Source organism: Diabrotica virgifera, chromosome 10 (assembly GCF_917563875.1).
Source record: "Diabrotica virgifera virgifera chromosome 10, PGI_DIABVI_V3a".
Lineage (NCBI taxonomy): Eukaryota > Metazoa > Arthropoda > Insecta > Coleoptera > Chrysomelidae > Diabrotica > Diabrotica virgifera.
This window is the reverse complement of record NC_065452.1, coordinates 101,753,338-101,768,297: the sequence shown is the minus strand read 5'-3', so window position 1 is coordinate 101,768,297 and position 14,960 is coordinate 101,753,338. Positions and strand designations below refer to the sequence as shown.

General features: G+C 33.8%; 1 protein-coding gene across 2 annotated transcripts in view; it reads right to left on the bottom strand.

Moving 5' to 3' along the window:
• Window positions 1-14,587, bottom strand: part of LOC114329727 (solute carrier family 12 member 6) — a 551,775-nt gene extending 537,188 nt beyond the window's left edge. For both annotated transcript variants that reach the window (XM_028278912.2, XM_028278916.2), the window contains exon 1: window positions 14,542-14,587. The gene's annotated coding sequence lies outside the window, so the exon portion shown is untranslated. The remainder of the gene's footprint in view (window positions 1-14,541) is intronic.
• Between the last annotated feature and the right edge of the window lie 373 nt (window positions 14,588-14,960).

Sequence of the window (14,960 nt, the reverse complement as noted above, 5' to 3'; positions counted from 1 at the left end):
TAGTTGTCGTACACCCTACTAAATTATGATAGACAAACGTTTCTGGCTACTACCAGAGGCGTACTACAGGGGACAGTGCATGGTTTACCCTTCCCAAATTCTACGCCACTGGCGAAATTACTATTTTAGCACAATATTTCGATTTTCCAATACTTTCTATGTAAATAATATACTCTTCATTCGTAACGTTAAGGTCATTAGTTTTCGAGATATTTGAAGTTGAAAATGAAACTTTACAGTTATTTTGATTAATGTATTGTGCCCCTTCATTTTTAACTTCAAATATCTCGAAAACTAATGATTTTATCGATACGAATGAAGAGTATCTTATTTGCATAGAAAGTATTGGAGAATCTAAAAATTATGCTGAAATGGCAATTCCATCAGTGGCGTAGAATTTGGAAGGTTCAACCATTCATTTTCCCGTGTACGCCTCTGGTAATAGCCAGAAACGTTTATTTAACATAAATTAGTAAGGTGTGCAGTACCTACACATTTTGGCAAGTATGATACGGCAATTTCAAATTCTTTTAAAGTACTGGGTACAAATAATTTTTAAATTTTTAAATCAAACATCCCTATTACATAAATATTAACTATTTGTATCCAGTATTTTAAAAGTATTTGACATATCCGTATCATACTTAGCAGATAGTGTAGATACTGTACAGCCTACTAAAATATGTTAAATAAAACTTTTTGGCTAGTACCACAGGCGTACGACAGGGGAAAGTGAATGGTTGACCCTTCCCACATTCTACGCCACTGGCGGAATTAATATTTTATTGCAATTTTTCGATTCTCTAATACTTTCTGTGCAAATAACATAATCTTCATCCGTACCGATAAAATCATTAGTTTTCGAGATATTTAAAGTTAAAAATTAAGGAGCACAATACATTAATCAAAATAGCTATGCCGTTCCATTTTCAACTTCAAATATCTCGAAAACTAATGACTTAAACGTTATGAATGAAGAGTATATTACTTACATAGAAAGTATTGGAAAATCGAAATATTGTGCTAAAATAGCAATAGAATTTGGGAAGGGTCAACCATTCTCTTTCTCCTGTCGTACGCCTCTGGTAGTAGCCAGAAAAGTTTATTTATCATAATTTAGTAGGATGTAAAGTACCTATATTTTCTGCCAATTATGACAAGGATATGTCAAATAGTTTTAAAGCCCTGGGTAAAAATAGTTATTAAATTTTTAAATAAAACACTCTGTAACTCAGTAACGAGCCACATTTTATTTAAATGATTTGGGTTAAATCTTAATATTTTGAGGTCTAGAATCTACATCTCAAAGATTGGACATTCTTAATGAATCACCCTGTATATCTTGTCCTTTTGGTCTATATTAAGTTTTTTGAGGATCTGCATTAACTTGTGGCGTTGGACACGATCAAACGCTTTTTCGTAATCTAAAAAGCATAGGAACACGTCCTTCCTCTGATCGTAACAATTTTGGACCAGCACCTGTGTTGTTACTAAATATTGCTTCTCTTGTTCTAAACCTTGCCCAAACTCGAACTGAAAATCTCTGATATCCCATTCACATTGTTTGTATGTATAATCTTTGATGTAGTATTTTTAAGAATATCTTTAAAGTGTGACTCACCAGGCTAATGAATCTGTAATTCAGTCAGCTGGTCGTCTTTATAAACTTCACTCATGGGTCTTTCGTCATGGAAGAGCTCTTGGATATAGTTTTCCCATATATCAATTTTCTCCTTTTCACCCAGCACTATCTGGTTATCCTGATTAACTATGGTAGTTGGTCTTCGTTTTCTGTGTATTCCAACAGTCTCCTTAAGATTTTTATGTAAATTACGATCATCGTGCTGTCGTGGTAAATTTTCTAGATCGATACATTGTTGCTTAAGCCATTCATTTTTTGCTATTGTTATCTTTGCTTTTATTTGCCTGTTAATGTTTTTATACATATTGCTGCCATCGTGGCCATTCTTGTGTCGTCATCGTTCATCCATTAGTAATAGTATTTCTCCTGTCATCCATTTTTTGCTTCTTGTTCTTTGATTCGTACCCTAAGTGGTTTTTCATGATGTCTTGTAATCATGATACAGCACTTGTAATCATATTACATGTTGGTGTTACATCTTCGGCTATGTTTGTCGTCAATATTTGTTTATACTTCATGCTTGCTTATGTGAACTTCTTCCTTTATGGTAATTTCTGGTGTTTGTTGATCCATTGTCATTTGTTGTTCATCTATATATAACTTCTTTTCTTGTTTCGGCTCTATTAATTGCTTCACCTCTGTTCTTTAACCTCTTACAAAGGACATATAATGTCCTCAGGTATATATCTACGGTAATAGTGAGACCAATTGTCACTTATGGAACAGTGCCCCAGGAGAGTCAGTCTAGAGGAATAATCTCGCTAAGATTCAAAGACTAGTTGTTACTGCATAACAAGTGCAATAAGACCATGTCGGTTGCCATAAAGGTTATCGATGCTCTCAAACTTTTACATAATTTTGTGGAGAGCGTGAAAATCAAGACCATATGTAGGATAAGAAATGAAGAAATCATTAGACCCAACTCTCGAGTAAACTTTGTACTCAAATATGACGCTCTGTAAGGAGTTAAAGAGCAGAGATTAAGGAATTAATAGGGCCAAAATAGATCGAAAAGGGTGTATGGATTGACTATCTACAGAAGTTATCTACAGATGAAATATAAATGATGTTGGAACGACAAACGCCAGAAATTACCATAAATGAAGAAGTTTACATAGTACAAAAACACTTGAAAAACTAAACAACAGAAAAACTGAAGGAAAAGATGGGATACCAAATGAATTGTTGATATATGGTGGAACGCCAATGATGTATCAACTGACAACATTAATTAACAAGATAAGACATAAGAAAATACCAGAAGAATGGAGGACAAGCAGTTAATCTTATTAGCTCTAATACTACCCTGAAACGTACAACCAAAATTTTGCAAGAAGGAATAAATCAGATTATGTAACATGATGACTCCAACTCAAAAAACTCGAACAATAGTAATCAATTAACAACCAATAAGATGTAAACAGGCATATTCTAAAAGGAACGCTACCGATTTGCTTGAAGAAAAAAAGTTTGCAACCAATGCGTACTGCCGGTAATAACATATAGTTCCGAAACCATAACTTTAACTAAACATTCTGCAAGTAAATTGAGAATAACCCAAAGAAAAATGGAAAGAGCAATGTTGGGAATAATAAGAAGAGATATGGTACCAAATAGGATAGTGAGAGAGAACCAAAGTCACTGATGTCATAGAAAAAATTGCACAAGCCAAATGGAGATGGGCTGGACATGTAGCACGTCTAAATGATAATAAGTGGAACACAAGACTCATAGAATGGAGACCTAGAGAGATAAAGGACACCGAGGTAGACCACCAAAAAAGATGGATGGATGACTTGAGCAAAACAGTGTGAAATTGGACACACAAGGCACAAGATAGAGAACAATGAAAGAATATGGAGGAGATCTATATCCAACAGGGGATGCAAGAGGTTGAGGGATGCTGATCATGATGATGAAGATATAGATGAAGTCCCTGGAGTTAGCATTGAAAAACTAATGGAAATAAAGTTTATATTCCTAGGAATTACACTATCCAGCTATGGAGACGTTGAAAAAGGAGTAAGATATCAAGTACACTTCGCGTCATATAAAACTGGTACACTTTTTTTCCCAATGTAAACCTGTGTTCAGACTGACAATCATTGTTCGTGAATCACGTCGTTGTTGCCATCACAGATAACGGAATTGCACTAAATCTAAATACAAAAAAATAAAGTTTAAAATGTATATTTCGAATTGTAATACATATATTTAAATTCCACACTTGTTCACTGTAAAAGTTATTCATTTTGTATTAATTTCAAATTAAATTTTTAATTTTTCCAGTGTTTTATTTATTCTACACAACTTAATGCAGTTTTGTCCTACAATTTACGAGGAACCAATCACACCTCTCGATTTGACATTAAACATAATAATTTAAAGTCATGTCAAGATTTATTATCTATCAATATTTTTGAATTTAAATATTTTCATAAATTATAATAAAACACGAATCAATGTATGGATACTTAATTGAGATGACGGAAAATTACAATTATTTTAGTTTTTAGTATATTAAAAAATGCGGTTTGTCGCACATCCCCGTTTTTACCTAGTTTGATATAATATTTTCGTTGAACTGGCAACGTTGCCCTAGAAATTAGAATGACACTTGTGACAAGATCAACTTACACAACTTGAAAAACACGATTTTCGGTTATAAGAGTTGTACCAGTTTTTTTTTTGACGCGAAGTGTACAAAGAGCACATAGATTAGCAGGATGTCTTAATAACATTATATGACATAACCGATACGTTAACTATGAGATGAAATCAAGAACCTATAAGGCCAGTATGACACGAATAGTGACGTATGCATCCGAAATAAGACTCGACACATCCAAAATCATAGAGTGAACAAACAGAAAATGAGAATACACCCACATCAGAACAATACTCCATTGTACTGATATGGGAACAATCACATCAGTACAATGGAGGACACAAGAGTAGTTAAAATAGCAACGGTCAAATAACTAACAATCTTCCATAAAGGCAATAACCAGCTAATGAACAAGCAAAATCGCTTACATAAAGGAAGAAGTGGTACACACATGTCCCTGCAATCGCAGAAGGAACTGGATATGAGTAAAATGGCCTAGAGTTCAAGACTCAAGGCTCACAAAAATGACAAGCATATTTTATGTTTTATTGGAAAATGTACCAGTTTAACTCATACAAAAAATCTGGAACAAGATATTGCCAGAATGTCCGATAGTGGCTTATCTTATGGTAAGTTAAACGTATGGGAATTTATATATTTTTTGAGAAGGTAAAACAAGGAGACATATATTAGATCTTATAGGTCATATTGTACGCCCCTAGTACTAAAAACCCTTATATTCAACCGTTTATACTACACGGAGAAATGTTAAAATAAAATTTTAATATTTTTAATGTACCTAATTGTAATTTTTAAAATAAGAAATTGTAAAATTTAGATTGGTTTCCTGTACAGACCAAATAAATTACTACAAGAAAATATACTAGAATTTATAATATAATAAAATAAATATAATAGCTAACTCAATACACGGAAAAAATATTGGGCGAATATCAGGCAGGATTTAGAAACAATAGGTCGACAGACCAAATATTTGGGCTAAAATAAATCCAGACTACGTGCTGCGAACATAAAACAGTAGTATAATATATTATTATGTTGTGTTCGTCGACTTTCAGCAGGTCTACGATAGGATAAAGAGAAAACAAACTGATATACGATTTAATGAAAGAGATGGGACTACCAAGCAGTGGCGGCTCGTGATTTTTACTATAGGGGAGGCGATACCTAACTTAAAATATCTGGACAAATTTGCACTAGCAAAAAAATGCGCCAAAAAATGTAATGTAAGGCCTCATTTTTTGACCATTTTTATTTACATTTCATAATATCATCATAATTCATAATTTCATAATATCATATCATTTTAAAAATAATTAGTCTAATTGTAAAAGTTTAATGAAAAGCTTAATGAAATAAAAGTTTGAACAACAAGGTTTTAGGTCGGGAAGATCATGCACCGACGCTATATTTATAATGAGGCAGATTCAAGAAAAATCGTTAGAATACAACAAACCGGCATACTTATGTTTCGTGGACCTTAGGAAGGGATTTGATAGGGTCAAAAAAAAGGACGTTATCCATTTATTGTACGCAAGAGAGGTACCTCTAGGAATAATTAAAACGATCGAAAATATCTACCAGAACAACACAATAAAAGTAAAAGTAGATGAAGAACTAACTGACCCAATTGAAGCTGGCAATGGGATAAGACAGGGAGATTCCCTGAGTTCTCTATTGTTCAACCTGGTCATGGACGAAATAATAAAAAAAAGTAAGAACAAAAAAAGGATACCAAATGGGAGAAAAACAACTTAAAATAATCGTCTATGCAGACGACGCAATACTAATCTCTCAAAGTGAAGATGATCTACAACGTATGCTGCACGAATTTAATATAACCGCTAGAAAATTTAACATGTTAATTTCCCCAAAAAAGACTAAATTCATGGTTATAACAGCAGATCTAATAAGGTGTAAATTAGAGCTGGAGGGTCAAATAATAGAACAACTCATGGAGTTTAAATATCTAGGCATCACACTATGCAGCTACGGAAAGCTCGAAACAGAAGTGGAAGATCAGGTGAATGAAGCCAACAGAGCCGCAGGTTGCCTGAATGAAACAATATGGAGAAATAAAAACATCGGAAAAGAAGTGAAAGGCAGAATTTACAAAACAGTCATCAGACCAATAATGACATACCGGCAGAAACACGACCTGATACAGAAAGGACAAAAAGAATGCTAGAAATAGCAGAGATCAAAAGATTGCGAAAAATCGATGGTAAGACGATGTGGGATAGAGCTAGAAGTGCAGATATACGAAGGAGATGCAAGGTGGACAACATTAATAACTGGGTGAAAAGCAGAAGAGTAGAATAGAACGACCACATAAGCCGAATGGCAACAAATAGAGTAGTAAGGACGGCGAAAGACGGTTCCTCAATAGGAAGACGATCAGTGGGAAGACCACGAAAAAGATGGAATGACAACTTACTGGAGGCACATTGAAAAACAGACAGAGTAATGCCTATATAAAAAGAAGAAGAAGAAGAAGTAAAAGTTTAATACCAAAGTTTTTGTCGTTTATTTGTTAACAATTCCATCTTTGTAAGGTAGATATGCATATCAAAATAAATACAGATTTGAAGTTTTGCAGTCCATACAAGTTGAAGGTTCACATTTTTTAAGATACTCAACTGAATTTTTTTAATTCTAAACGCGGTCGCAGTAGGCCAAAATCCAAAAACATGATTAATTACCAATATTTTGCTTTGCGTTACAAATATCGGAAAAAGTTATTTGAACAACTTGTTCCAAATATTATTCTAACTCCAAATACCAAATTCCATAACAAAATTCGCACTTTTAGTTTTGTTATTATTTTTAGTCAGGACCCTAAAATTTGTTGTCCCGAGATGCACGCAACGGCAACGGAGCCAAGAAGCTAGTTAGCCTCCGTTGGTAAATTTCCGGGCAGCGTGTGATGGCACCGTAGATGCCACTGTTAGGAGACCGGGTCTCCTTAAACGCCTGCTGCGCTGTGCGGAGCATTAGCAACGGAGGTGGCCGGCTTCTCGGCTCCGTTCATGCATTTTGGGATAACCCAGGGTCCTGCCTACAATAATAATAAAAAAACTGAGACGCAATCATGCGTTCTAATGCTAATGCTCCGTGCGTATGGATATTTAGTGATAATATGAAATTTACACGTTGTATAATAGTGAGAATGCTTGTTGTTTTTCGCGATTCAAGATAAACAAAACAGTGTAGCGTGTGTAAAAAAATTTTTGGGGAGGCTAAGCCTCCCTTGCCTCCTCTGACGAGCCTCCACTGCTACCAAGTAAAATCGTCAGGATGGTAAAAATGACTGACAATAAACGAAATAGCGTGAAAGGGTCGTAGTCGTAAATCAAATAATTTTTAAACAAAGGAAGGATTGCGACAAGGAGACACACTATCGAGGACTCGTTTTAATCTAATACAAAGAATAATCGGAAAAAGCCAAACAAATATGCAAGAAATATAATTTAAAACTGGACATCAACGTATAGCATTCGCAGGCGATCTAACACTATTAAGGTCAAAAAGAACTAAAAATATTAGTGAACAATATTTCAAAAACAGACAAAAAAATTTGGGCTTTTAATAAATAAGGAAAATACAAAAAACATGATAATGGGAAGAACAGATAAAGAAAAAGAAGATAATTACACATTGAAAATAGAAGAAATACATGCATGTTCAAAAGAGTGTCAGAATTTACTTATCTGGGTGTGAAATTAGAGGAAAATGGACATTAAGAAGAAGGGATAAAGGCAAAAGTAAACAAACAGTATGGAGCATTACGGTCATTAATGAGATGTCTCAAGAAAAACAAAAATTAGAATCTACAAAACAGTTATCCTACAGCTACATAATATACATATCAAACAAAGGTGCTTAAAAATCAGAAATACACCTTTTAGAAAGATGGGAGAGGAAAATTCCGAAGTGCAATATATGGAGGTGTGAAAATAGGTGGTCAATGGAAAAGAGGGAATAATCAAGAACTTTAAGAACAATATAACGAACCAAAAATAACGACGATAATAAAAACACAGAGAATACGATATTTAGGACACATTGTAAGAAAAGAAAGAATGCCGAAAATTGTATTATCACGAAAGCCAATACAAAAAAGAAGAAGAGGTAGACCAAGAAAGAAATTAAAGCATAGCGTAAGTATATGAAAACATACGAAAAAGTAATATTGAGAATTTGACAAAAAAGTATTGGACAGAAATCAATGGAAGGAAATGGTTAATTTATTTATTTATTTATTTATTTACATAAAGTACCTCGACAACTATGGCCATTGGCACAAGAACACTAACATTAGATACATTATTAAATAATGAAAACAAATAATAATTATATAACTTATGTCTATTATACACTCTGATGCAAAAAAAACGCAACGGAGAAAATTTTGATCAAATTCAAAGTATTTCAGTTTTTTTATTTTAAGCTCTATTTTGATGATTTGTTTAGAACACTATAAAAATTTATAAATTTTAATTTGGTATAGTGAGTTTTTTAATAAAATTTTGTATTTGACTTATTATACGGGGTTAATCGAAAGGTGGTTTTTTATCCTAATTTTCAAACATCCTGTGGAATAATTCCGTTAGCGTATTCTCGTAAAACCTTGTTTTTAGGTTGCAACCGTGTCTTCTAAGATTATGTTTTTTGTTTCATGTGAAAATATAGATTGGTTCATTTTTAGGAGCGATATGACTTTGCCACTCACAATTCACGACTTTTCCTATTATTACCATTATCTTTTGTATTAATTTGTAATACGACGATGAGGGCTTTGATGACTGATATCGAAGGAATGCCATATCGACATTTTAGATATCGACATTTTATTTAAATAATGATTAAAAGCAACGGCATGGTATTGGTTTTAATGAACAATGATAACGATAACAAAACATAAAAAAAAACAACTTAATGTAACTTAACCTAAGTACGCAAATAACAAATAAAAACTACTAAAATATAACTTAATACTTTGTATTGCCTCCCCTAGCCTCTATAACTGCCTGTACACGTCGGCTCATGCTGTCTACGAGGTTGCGAATATCATTTTGCTGGATGTTTTGCCATTCCTCTTCTAGAGCCAAGCGAAGTTCTGGCGCGACTTCGCGATCTCTAATATTTCTACCAAGCATGTCCCAAACGTGCTCTATTGGGTTCAGATCTGGCGAACACTATCTATGTTGGGTCGCGCATTATCTTGCATTAATAGAAAATCATCGCCGATATATTGAGAAAAGGGTACTACGTGATTCGCTAAAATTTCTTCAATATATCGGTAAGCAGTCAACGAACCCTCAATAAATACCAATTCAGTGTGCGCCTCTCGGGATATTCCTGCCCATACCATCATCGAACCCCCTCCATGGCTAACGCGGGGACTGAAACCGCACTCCGCAAATCTCTATCCAGTTCGACGCCATACTCGTTCTCTCCCATATAATGAATGGAGACAGTATCTCGACTCATCCGTAAAAAGAACATTACTCCATTGTCCTAAATTCCAATGTAAATGTTCCCTGGAAAATTGTAGCCTAGCCACTCTATGCCGTGGAAGTAATTTGGGTCCAGTTGCTGGTCTGCAACTTTGCAAACCAAATTCATGTAATCTTCGACGAACTGTAAATACACTTACGTTATTGTCTCGAACCTGTTGAAGCTGACTTCTTGTTTGCGCCGCTGTTAAATGACGATCCCTCAAAGCGTTGACTCGTATAAAACGATCACTAAAGCGGTAGTTTTGCGCTTCCTGCCACTTCCCGCTTTACGCTTCTTTGTTTCAGTTCATATAAAACGTTCCACTACCCTTTGGATGGTAGAGCGATGAGTGTGTAGTACTCTAACCACATATTCATAATTTCGCCCATCTTCAACCAGAGCAACGGCTTTCGCACAATCTTCGACACTAGGAACCATGATCAATCATAGGTAAACAAAATGTAAGTGTCAATATGACACAATGACAACAGTCACCAAGGCCACGTCGTCATATTACAAAATAACTCCAAAATAATCATCATTAAAAAAGTCTTAAATTGTGCGTGGCAAATTCATTTGGCTCTAAAAAATGAACCAAGGCAGATTTTGACATGGAACAAAAAATACAATGATTAGGAGACATCGTTGCAGCCGAAAAATAAGGTTTTACGAAAATTCGCAAAATAAATTATTCCACAGGATGTTTAAAAGTTAGGATAAAAAACCACCTTTCGATTAACCCCGTATAATAAGTCAAATACAAAATTTTATTAAAATACTCACTATAGCAACTTAAAATTTATAAATTTTTACATAGTGTGCTAAAAATATCATCAAAATACGGCTAAAAAAAATGAAATACTTTGAATTTGACCAAAATTTTCTCCGTTGCGTTTTTTTGCATCTGAGTGTATTATGTATTAAATATTGTGGTAGTGCTGAGCGGTTTTTAAAAACAATAATTCTTCGTGATCTGTGTATAGTCTAAGAGCTAGTGAACCCTCCGAGTAACGGTCTTCCTGTAAGGCTAGAAATTTGTCTAGTGATAATTCATTGCATACCAAGGCTAAAAACCATGACCTGACAGGCATCAGCCCTGCACGTGTATCTACCAGGTGAATCGAAAAGTGCATAGTTTAGGGGAAAAATAAACTTTCTCCTGTAAAGTTTAAATTTAAGTATGTGTTTGCGTAAGTCATTTAGAAGAAATGTGTACAATGACAGGCGATTCTGAACAGCATAACACCTTGCCAGGCGAGGGGAAAGATTAGGGATTTTCCTAAAATTTTTTTTTTGCATCGAACAAAGTTTTTTTTGGGTTTTTTGAATCATTCCAAACAGAAAAGGTCTTTAGTTACTATTCTCTTAGGTTAATAGTTTTTGACATATAAGCGATTAAATATTTAAAAATTGCGAAATCGGCCATTTTAACCCTGAATCGGACATTTAACTGAAAATTTCAATGTTGCCAAAGTAGGTTTAAACATCAATTGATGAAATCCCGAAGAGTTTTTTGCAATACAATATCGAAAACCCCTTTGTTTTTTAATTGCTAACCAAGCGGGCGCGACACTGTAGTATAAGTGAGGACGTTTGAGTTTGCATAAGTTCATTATCTCGAGAATGGGCTAGTGACGTCATCCATCTGTGCGTGATGACGTAATCGATGATTTTTTTAAATGAGAGTAGGGGTTGTGTGATAGCTCATTTGAAAGGTTATTTAATTCTCTATTCAGTAATATAAACATTAACATAATTATTTATACAGGGTGTACAAAAAAAATTATTAAATTAATTTACACAAAAAAAAAGAAACATTTTTTGCACACCCTGTATAAATAATTATGTTAACGTTTATATTACTGAATAGAGAATTAAATACCCTTTCAAATGAGCTATCACACGACCCCTACTCTCATTTAAAAAAATTATCGATTACGTCATCACATCCAGATGGATGACGTCATTATATATATATATATATATATATATATATATATATATATATATATATATATATATATATATAAGTCCTAATATATATATAATATATATAAGTGCCAAAAAGTCCTAATTTAAAAATAAAAATCGACCTGTCTGAGGATTTCTCTTCAAATTTGCCCATTCTCGAGATAATGAATTTATGCAAACTCAAACGTCCTCACATACTACAGTGTCGCGCCCGCTTGATTAGCAATTAAAAACAAAGGGGTTTTCGATATTGTATTGCAAAAACTCTTCGGGACTTTCGGGAATATCTACCTACCTTGGCAACATTGAAATTTTCAGTCAAATGTCCGATTCAGGGTTAAAAATGGCCGAATTCGCAATTTTGAAATTTTTAATCGCTTATATGTCAAAAACTATTAACCTAAGAGAAAAGTCACTTAAAGACCTTTTCTGTTTGGAATGCTTCAAAAAACCTAGAAAAGCTTTGTTCGATGTCCTTGTACACATTTCTTCTAAATAACTTACTCAAACACATACTTAAATTTAAACTTTACAGGAAAAAGTTTTTTCCCCTTAACTATGCACTTTTTGATTCACCTGGTAGATAGGTACACGTGCAGGGCTTATGCCTGCCAGGTCATGGTTTTTAGCCTTGGTATGCTATGAATTATTACTATACAAATTTCTAGCCTTACAAGAAGACCGTTACTCGGAGGGTTCACTAGCTCTTAAGACTAGTAGGGTTGTTGAGCATTTCTTTAACAGTAGTCTTCATATCCAATGATGTATATAGGTTGATGAATGATTTACAGTCGGTGAGGAGGTGTTTCACGGTCACGTAAACATTACAATGGAGGCACGTTGGACGAGTTTCTGAGGACATCAAGAAATTATGAGTAAGTTTGGTGTGGTTAATTCGGAGTCTTCTAATAATCGATTAATAATCGATGCTTCTCTTCTTCTTAGAAGGTCTAGGGAGAAATGACCAATAAATGGTTGGAGTTCATGTAGAGTTATTTTACTCTGTTGCCATACGTTTTCCCAGGCATCATTTACTGACTTTTTGAAAACGAGTTTGAGATCGCTTAGCTAGTTGAATTGTGGTTATTCCAGTATTGTGGTTAGTAGCTTCTTTGGAAAAATGATCTGCTGTTTCATTACCAGTAATTCCAGTATAAGAAGATAGCCATATGAGAGAGACTGTTACATCTTGAGGAGAGAGATTTTGGTAAATATCGCGAATGTTTTGAACCAATGAGTGGTCAGTGAAAATTGTATTGATTGAATGGATAGATGAAAGGGAATATGTACAAATGGCAATATATCTAGTTTGATGGGAGATGTATTTAAATGCCAACAAAATATAATATTCACCTGTGTAAACGCTACATGTTGAGGGTAACCGAGAAGATCTTACAAGTTCATGTTTAGTGGTGACAGCACAGCCAACACCGGTGGTAGTTTTAGAAGCATCGGTAAACAGAATTAAACCACATGATTTTTTTTGTATAATTTCTAAAAATGCTTTCTTTATAAGACTGTTGAGAGATTCATGTTTGTTAAAGATGGTGAGGGAGATGTCTATTAAAGGAAGCTGTTTAGTCCAGGGGGGAGTGAAGGTAGAGGAAATGAACTAGTCAGATGGATGTCTATATTTTTAAGCAGCGGAGTAATTAATTGAGGTATAGATTTTATGATAACATGTTGGACATTGTTAATAGAAGAAGATGGTATTGTGGTAATTAGAGAATGGACGGGATTAAAGGAATTTGCGGATGCTGATGCAGTATATGAGAGTAGAAGAGATTGTCGTCTTAAGGCGAGAGGAGGTTTATTGGATTCACGATATTTGCTCTCGATAGGACTGGAGCGAACGGCACCAAGACATAGACGGAGTGCGCTATTATGAACAGAATTTAATAAATCTAGGTCAGATTTAGAGGGTGAGGAATAGATAAAGCTACCTTAGTCAAGCTTCGATCGGATGAGAGCTCTGTAGACTCTTAATAAAGTAGTTTCATCGGCACCCCAATGAAGATGATCAAGGGTTTTTAGAACGTTCAACCTTTTAAAACAATTGGTTTTAAGTGCATATATGTGATTTTTCCAGTTTAACCTGGAGTCAAATATCATACCTAGAATTTTACACTAATTAACAACAGATAGTGGGAAACTGTTGAATAACATTTGGGGCAAGGGAGTGGAAGTCCTTCTGGAAAATTTTATTAATTTGATTTTACTCTGAGAGATTGATAATCCTAGTTTATTAGATCTATCTGGAAGAAGATTTACTGCACCTTGTAAAAGTTTACATGTGATGGGAACTGACTTACCATAGCAGTAAATAATTAGGTCATCACCGTATTGAACATATTTTATGGGAGCAGGAAATGTCTTGCATATTTTATTGATAGCAAGATTGAATAGAGTTGAACTTAATACAGAAAGGGAAATGGTTAAGAAATGAATTGTAATGTTAATTATATAAATAAATGTGAATAGTAATTGTAATGGAAAATTAAACTTTTGAGCCCTAGGCTTTAACGGGCTGTGGAGCTTTATAAATAAATAAAATTATGCATTTCTTTTAAAAAGCTGATACAAATAAAATATTGTACTGTTTATTTTCAAGAGATAATTTTGTAAACTATTAATTTTATTTTATTAAGGTTAAGTAAAGTTTTAATTAAAAAAATGATATAGCATTATGATAGTTTTCCGGTTACTATGTATAACCAACATTTTAATTTATAACCTAATTTTTTAACTACTAACTTCAGGTAAAGTTACTAAAGGGCTTGTAAAGTGCTAAGGTTACCTCTAAAGAAGCTATACAGTCACAACACGTTTTCACGTTTTCACAAATAACGGACAAACCTCCTTTTTTTCATTTTAACAAACTTATATAGTAGTTGTAATGACATTATTCATTATAGAGTGATCATTTATGGTTTACTCAACTAATTAGCAGATTTAGAGGGCTGAAAATATAGCAATATTTGTAACGCGTCTACTACTGAGATTCTATTGTTTTATTTTTAATTATGCCAATGTTTGAAAAACAAAAGTACACAATTTATTATACTGTTGGCTATAATCATATAACCAAAGGAAGAATTTCGCAAAATTTCTTTAGTAAATATTGTGACAAAGTTACTTCAGTGTACCCGTTATTAAAGATTTGATAGTCTAGCTAGCATATTATGTCAATTTTTCTATTCCCATATATTAATATTA